We start from the raw sequence: 8,158 nt of genomic DNA on the forward strand, positions 1-8,158 counted from the left end.
ACTGGCAATTTTATCACCTGTGATGGTTAACAATATCAACTTGACTGGATCTAGAATTACCTAGGAGAGAAACCTCTGGCATAACTATAAGGGGATTTCTTAAGTGGGTTAACTGACATGGGAAACCCATCATAACCCTATGGGTGGGATTGAAGACTAAGCAGAGAGGAAAAAGCAAGCTGAGCATAAGCAGTCATTGCAGTCTGCTAGCTGACTGTGGATGCACTGTGTCCAGCAGTCTTGTGCTCCTGCTGCAATGGCTTCCCCACAATGACGGATGGACTGTAATCCCTCAAACTGTAAGCCAAAACAAAACTCTCCTCTGTTAAGTTGCTTTTGATTCGACATTTAGCCACAGAAAGGAGAAAAACAACTAAAACACAGATATCCAAATCTTAATTATACTTAGTCCAGAAACTCACACATCACTCCAGTCAGGAGACAGAAATTTGAAGACAGACCAGAAGACAGTGAGAGGGTGGATAGCTTCAGCACAGGAGGAAATGATTCTTTAAAAAGAACTGTGAGGCAGTGATGTGTGAGCAACTGTAAATGTATAGCGGGGAACTAAAGAGGAGCTAAAGTCCAAACTCAGAGGTGTTGTGGCAGCTGACTTGATGATGGAGAGAGAGATTCCTTTAGATGTTCAAGCAGGAGCTGGTACACAAGTACTTCCTAAGAACAACCATCAGAGGCTGATGTGTATGCAAAGAAGAATCAGAGTGCAGGGGCCCTCACAGGGAAGATATGCAAAGCTTGATAAGAAATAAATATATCTGGTTAGAAGGGATAAGGTCAATACACGTAGCGAGGCTGGCGAATAGCAATAGTCTCCTGCCCTCTGAATACAAGGCTATGGTACCAGTCACCAAATGCCCAACACACTTGCCCACTTGCGCACGCGCACACACACACACACACACACACATTCACACTCACATTCTGAATGATAGTGCAGGAGCCAAAAAATATAAGCACAAATGTAGTGGTAGAACAAGAAAGAGGTGACCCTGTGATCTGTGGTTTCAGGAGTCTACAAGACCCTCTACTGAACATGGTGGTCTCTATAAAAGATGGCTGCCATCCACATTCACATTTAGGGAAAATAAGTCTAAGAACACCATAGTTAGAAAACTGAACTTTTAAACTTTTAAAGCCGACCATCCTAAAATGCCAGGTTTTTCACCATAAAATTATTACCTAATACTGGAGTTTAGTTGCTCCTGGTTACTTAAACATCCATGAGCAGATACAGGAAATGGATCTTTAAATGTTCTAAGACAGTGGATTAACATCTTAAAACTCTGTCTTCCATCTCATCCCCAGACCGGATTGTCTGGGGATTATGGGGTGGGAACCAAGAGTCAATAAGTGTAGAGCTCAGCCTTGCCCCTGGGGTTGGGTGGTCAGTCATGCGTTTGAGACATGTGATGTATGCAATTCTCTTGCCACTCTCTACTCCATTTTTTCATTCCATCTTTGGGTACCGCATGAAATTCAGATTCAAGTTTATTTCTGCTGGTATCACCCCTCCCACCCCCCAGGGGTATCTGGGCTGAAGAGGGGCATTAACTCAGAACAGTCAGATCTTTAATACTGTGTTTGTGCTAACCTGACAATCACGTGTACATGCAGATTCATTTACTATAACATAGAGTACAAGTGTGTCATTATAATAGTCAAAGTACCACTATTTGTCCCTTCTATCCCTCATTAAAGCCATAGAACCTCACACTCCAAATCTAGTCTATGATGGGAACTGTGTATATCATGGGAGATATCTCTTCAAAGAAGAGTTTGACTTAACACTGGTTCTTCAGTGGCTGTGCCATATTTAGAAGTCTATGTTCTCTGCATACTGTTGAAAAGAAAGAAAACTAAAAATCTGAGTTTTCTCAGGTATCACCTCTCTATTCCAGTTCCTACAGGGCTCTTTGTCTCTGCCTGTCTCTGTCTCTCTGTAGCACCTCGCCCATGTTTCAAGTAAACCAGGAATGGAGTTCTGAACTTAAGATCTGGGGTATCTGCTCTCTCCAAGGAAAATGTAAGAGACTCTGAGTCACATCTTTATTTAAAATTCAAGCCAGGCTTCAAATTCTTGGTTGAGTGGAGTCCAAACAAACATAAAACCCAAGAATGATTTAAAACATACAAGACAAGCTACAGCAGCCCTGAGTGGTAAATCCCAGAACCTGAAGTATTTAGTTTGGTATGCTTTAGGGGTTTTTGGTTTTTGTTTTTTGGGTTTTTTTGGGTTTTGTTTTTTGGGTTTTTTGTTTGTTTGTTTGTTTTGTTTTGTTTGTTTTGTTGTCTTTCTCCACATTGTTACAAGATGGATGTGAGAAACCCCAGTACTGGATTCATATCTGTTGCTCAAAAAGGACAGGAAAATAAACCTCCTTTTGTTGTTGTGTGTTCACAAGATCTCTTCCGCAGAATGCTCAGTGAGTTTGCATGACCTCAGCTATTACTGGGAATCATGACACTCACCTCCACCCCTATCTCTGGACAAAAATGTGGCACCATTGTAACTAGTGGAATGACGATGACTCATGCCCTGATGTAGGCACGGTGGCCAATGTGTGTCTATCAGTTAGAATGTGTGAGTGATAAGAGGCAATTACAAATTGCAACACTCAGCTAAGTCCATTTTCTCATCTCAAGGCTACCACACTGTTCAAAGAATGTTCTATATGGGAAGAACACTCCAAATGCAGGGCCACTAACTGCATGAAAAACTACTGTTGGAAAAGAAGTGTGCCTTGCCCATTGGAGGACCTAGCATGTCACAAAGAACAGCCCAAAGAGCCAAATATTAACTGGGAGCCATTATCAGTATCCTAAAAAATAATACTCAATTCTCCAGGAGTTTCCAGTGATTTCCAGTGAGGCAGGGAAGTGGACGAGAACAGTACACACAGCAGCTCCCACAGCACTGCTCTTTCCTGGCTGTTCATCATTACTCTATTTATTTCTATTAATATCAATGCATTTTGTTGGCATGCTAGACAGAGGTGGTTGTTTGAGAGAAGTATATGTGTGTGGGGGACACATATATGGAGGTATAGAGGCCAGAGATCAAACTAGACTTCTATTCCTCTGCTGCTGTCCACCTTGTTTCTTGAGACTTGGTTTCTCACTGGCCTATGGCTTCCAAATTAGGCTGTGTGGGCCAGCCAGTAAGTGTGAGATCTGCCTGTGTGTCAACCTCCTCAGCACTGGAATATTAAGTGAAGACCACCACATCCAGCTATTACAGGGGTCCTGATATCCTTATGTCTGTGCAGCCAACTCTCTACCAACTGAGTTAACCCTTGAAATCCCGATTTTTGTTCCATTTTCCTTTCTGGCCACTTTTTAAAATATTTTTTATTCACTTTCCATTCCAATAGAAGCCCCCCACTCCCTCCTCTCAGATCACCCCCATTTTGAAGTCAATCTGAGGCCTTCAAAGTCTATAATATCAATGCAAGAAAAAAAGAAGAAGCACAAAAATAAAACCCCAACAGCAATTAGTTGGTGGGGAAAACCAGAGTTGGCACCATTCCATTCAAGGAAAGAAAGAACACAGCCTTATAATGAGGTTGTGAGGGTCTCACCTGCATGGCCAACATGCACTAAGCTCTATCTACATACCCAGGTGGGGAACTAGCTAAAATTTGCACACTCAACACTTTTTCCACCATAACACATGCTGTCTCCTTCTTATGAATAACTACTGATGTGTCTCTTCATATCTCCTAGGCATCCTAAAGAAAGTAGGAGAAACCCCAGCAAAACAAAAACCAAAGCAAACAAGATTAGACCCAAAGAACTGATAACTGTCATATGGTTATCTCTAGAAAGGTGCGTGGCTTTTATGGACCATGATAAAGGGCTGGCAACCTCCCATACTTCATTCAGGGCCACAAGAGGCCAGTGATGATGTGATAACTAGCCTCCCACAATAACCTGCACTTGGACCAGGTACATGAGGAAGAGCTTGGCCATGAGGTGGGGTTCACTATGACTAGCTGCAGGTGGTTACACTGTGTAACAAAGCAGGGCTTCATGAGATGAACAGGACACTTCCTGTGGTCTAAAAGTTGGAGCAGAGATCAGATAGGAGTGCCAGCAACGTGTAAGAGGCAGGCCCTGAGGAAGACAGCCATGAGAGCAGGACAGATGAGTCCTGTGCACTAATGCTCTTTGCAGAGGATGTAGTAGTTCTTCTTAGAAACAGGCTTCTTAGTCTATTTCTCTTGGTAAACTTTACACACTGTCTCATAGTATTGAGTCATGATGAGCCGAGATAGACAACAGGACAACCTCACGCCAATCAACTGGGAAAATGTGACTGTAAACAGCACTCCAATGATGATGACCATGTTTGCCTCTAAGAAACCTACCATCAGAACATAGCAGCCCCTCTGGTTAACTTTGGTGGCAACTGCGGTCAGATTGTGTCGATCCTGGAGACTACAGTCAGCTTCATCCTTGCAGCAACTCTGGGGGATACCATGATTCAGGAAGTAGGGGTTGTCATTCCAGTCTGTGTAGTTCTTCACCCCACAGCACATCAGACTATACTGCACCTGGTCCACGGCCTGGCTCTTCCTATCATTGCTGTTATAATTCCGTACAGCATTGGTATAAATCTTCAGGAATCTGTTCTTGATCTCACGGTGAAGTAAAACCCCTGAGATGCTAGCAACAAGCTCAGCCAGGAACACCAGTGACAGAAACAGGGAATACACCTTCAGCATCCTTGGGCTTCCTCGGCATGTAGAAAAGCATCCAAATAAACCAAAAATGATAATCACGATACCAGTTCCAATGAGCACAGTGGGAACGTCTATGGCAAGAAGAGAGAGATACACACCCAGTGTAAGCTGTCCCCAGACTCCAAAAACCAACAAGATAACCCCAGTGCTCCAAAAGCCAAAGCAGTAGATGAGGAGGAAGATTTTGAGACAGGATATCACAAATTTAGTCTCCATTTTCCTCGGTGCCACAGTACTACTCTCAGAGAGAGAAAAGGCAGGGTTTCCAAATTGACTCTTCTTATAAAATCCTTGCTGTAGGCTTGCTTGATTCCCTTGAGACTAGAGTCGCTGATCTCTGCTAGTCTTGATGACAAGGAAAGACTCCAGGGAATGAGGTTCTTGCTTCCTGTGTTTGGAGGACTGCTTTGCAGTAGATAGGTTTCCTTCTGGGAGGTGGATACAGTGGAAGGCTGGGTCCCCCGACTTCTTCCCCATTCGCCTTTTTCCTCTACCATGAGGTCATGGACTCATTTCCTCTTTCCTGTCACTGTCCTCATTAGCACTGTTCATTAGCATTTCCCCTTCATTTCTGGATTGCTGTTCTTCTCTTAAGCCCTAGCCCACCTGCAGTGTGGGGATGGCATTGAAGTCCTTTTTCCCCAAAAGGATATGGGTGTTAGCCCTTCTCATTGTCCCGCCCTGACATGTCACAGGTTGTCTCGCCATAGCCCTCTTGCAGCTGGCCTTCTATTTACATTGTGACATAATGAGGAACCCTGTGATCACCACACATACATGCTGGCAGAGGCATCACAACTGAGAGGAAAAGCAAGGCTTCTGATGGCAAGTGAATACCTAAGCTCCATGTCCCATTTTTGACTCTTACAGATTAAAGACAAGTTGAAAGTTTTTGTTCTCTCTCTTTTGTAGAATGGGTTAAATTAGTTTATGACAGACACGACAATGTGGAACTCATGAACACATGTCACAAAAGACTTTTGCAACCGCTAACCTGGGGAGGCCAGCTCCACGAGAAAGTCCATACTGTCAAGAAACACAAGATATAGAAAGGAGGAGGTCTGAGCAGGTGTCGATGGGAAAAGTGAACTTTGACACCCCATACCCCTCCCCAAAAAAATGTGCTTTCAAGAAAATCAGTGGGATCCTAAAGATAGCCAGCACCAAGCTACAAGACAAGCGATCTCAGTAAGCTCCAGGCATTGAACCAACCAAGCTAGAACCCAGTCATGGTAGCACAGAAGATATCTGAATTTCTGACCCACCTCCTGCACTTACAAAATGATAGGTGTTGTTCACAGCTAAGCTTTGGGTGCATATTTTTGCTGCTGTGAGTAGGTAGGCCAAGGAACACTGGGCAAAGCCCCGTCCTTTTCTCTTCTTTTCTTTTTTTCAGAACATTCATGTCCTCAAATACAGATGAACCATGGATTGTGTCTTTGTCACTGTCATAATGTATTTCAGATGGGCCCTCAGGAAAACCTTAGCACAGGGTAGGTAGAGACCTATAATAAAACCATATTCTATGCAGTGATGTGTTGTGTTCCTAATTAAGAACTGAGGAAGGTAGCTGGAAAGGCTTATTATGTTCTTAGTAACAATTCTAAAGCTAAGAGAGTTATTCATAACCATCTCTTAGACTCCTGAGCATGAGCCCAGGTGAGGCTCAGCAGAACTATTCTTGCTGAACTTGAAAGTGGGATTAACTGTTTGACTTGGTCAGTGGTGATAGCCATAGAAGCATAAGAGGTAAGGAGGATAAGAATATGCCCCAAAACTGGTATCATCTACAGCTTTGAAAACCCATACTCTTGGAGACTGTAATATTGTTAGCTTTTCTGGGCTAACTTTTCTAACATTTGGTAACATGTTGATATAGGTGTTTCCTTGTATAATTTTAAGCATGATTAATGCTCACATGAGTAAACTGTATTAGTAGATTACCCTCCACAGTATGAATGTGTATGGCACAAGGGACGAGCCTCTCCTGAGCAGGAGGAATTGGTAGATGGGCTGTAACATCAATTCTTCCCTAAATCTCTGTGCTGTGTATTTTAGGTCTCCCATGGAGGCCTTGGATCATTTCTATGTGAAATGCTTCCGCTGAGGAACAACCCTCTGGCCTCAAGTTATCTCCCAGATGAATGGGTATTTGTGGGGGAGATAACTTGCCATTTTCTTGTTTAAGAGGAAAACTGTGGATAACCATACTTTTCTTCTTATAAAATAATAAGCCAGATACAACAAGGGAAGGAGCAGAGCTTGTCAAAGGGGTAGGAAGAGAGCAGAAGAGACCTCTGGCTCCCACATTCCCACTACAAAGCCTGGAAGGCCATACCGTGTTCCAGACACTACGACAGAAACCAAAAATACAGTAGCAATGAAGCAAGGTTGCCAACCTTGTTGGCTGGACCTTGAAGAAAGCTTGGACTCAAAACAGGAAAAATAGGGTTTCACCACAAAAGAAAGATGACTGAGCCTATGATACATCGTGGGGCTCACTAATGGGTTACTGTGGGGTTTTAAAATTTCGGGGACCTTAAAATTTCATTTTTAAATTTGTTATTGCAACATATGCTCCTCATGTGAATGACTGATTGAAGGTGGTCACAGAGCTTCCCACGGTGCTGAGAAGTAAAAGCACTATCACTGGCTTCTTGAAGAAATGTAGCTCTCCTAGGCATTCCTGCTGACGGGAAATAATTACAGAGGGGCTAGAGGGGAAATGGTGTCTTAGTGGTAGCCTATGCACAGTAATATATAGAATAGACACAAATAACAAGTTCAAGATTGGAAGATAATAATCACAAAGGATTGCCCTGTTAGGGTTCATTGACAGAACTATCCTTTCTTATGGTCACGTGCGAAGTCTGGGTCTAAGACATTGTTCTGTTTCCTAGTTTTCCTTTTGTCTCTCTTGACCTTTACTCTCCAAAGTCCTACAGTAGGTCAGATCCCTCTTCTTTTCTCTCATACTTACAAAATGACTTCGGCTACTGCCCAGCTGGGGCTGACCTCCACAATGTAGCCTGGTAATGCACTTGAGTGTCCCAGAGGCACATCAACCATTCAACGAATTGCTCTTCCGCATGCTCTGACTCCCCTCCTGTATTTCTCATGTCCACACTTGCATTTTTAGTCAACAGCCCAGAAAACTGGTACTTGCCCTTTCTCCTCTGTAACAGCCAATTGGTTACAGACTGTGGCAGCCATTCCTCCCCCAACCAAGTCTCTCAGTCCATTCCATCCTGCCTGACTCACTGTGGCTGCCTTGATTCAGATCTTCAGTACAGGCTCCCAGGAGCTCAGAAAGGGATTCTAACTGATCCACCTTGTTTCCAGAGAAGAGAAGTTCTAGCCTGCCCACTTTTCCAGTTGATGCATTTATGCCTTTA

At 43.4% G+C, this 8,158-nt stretch overlaps 1 pseudogene; it reads right to left on the minus strand.

Moving 5' to 3' along the window:
* Nucleotides 1-3,844: 3,844 nt before the first annotated feature.
* On the minus strand, nucleotides 3,845-5,428 carry LOC110298488 (tetraspanin-7 pseudogene; annotated as a pseudogene).
* Between the last annotated feature and the right edge of the window lie 2,730 nt (nucleotides 5,429-8,158).

This window comes from Mus caroli, unplaced genomic scaffold, assembly GCF_978045245.1.
Source record: "Mus caroli unplaced genomic scaffold, Mus_caroli_1 scaffold_8, whole genome shotgun sequence".
In the NCBI taxonomy this organism is placed as follows: domain Eukaryota; kingdom Metazoa; phylum Chordata; class Mammalia; order Rodentia; family Muridae; genus Mus; species Mus caroli.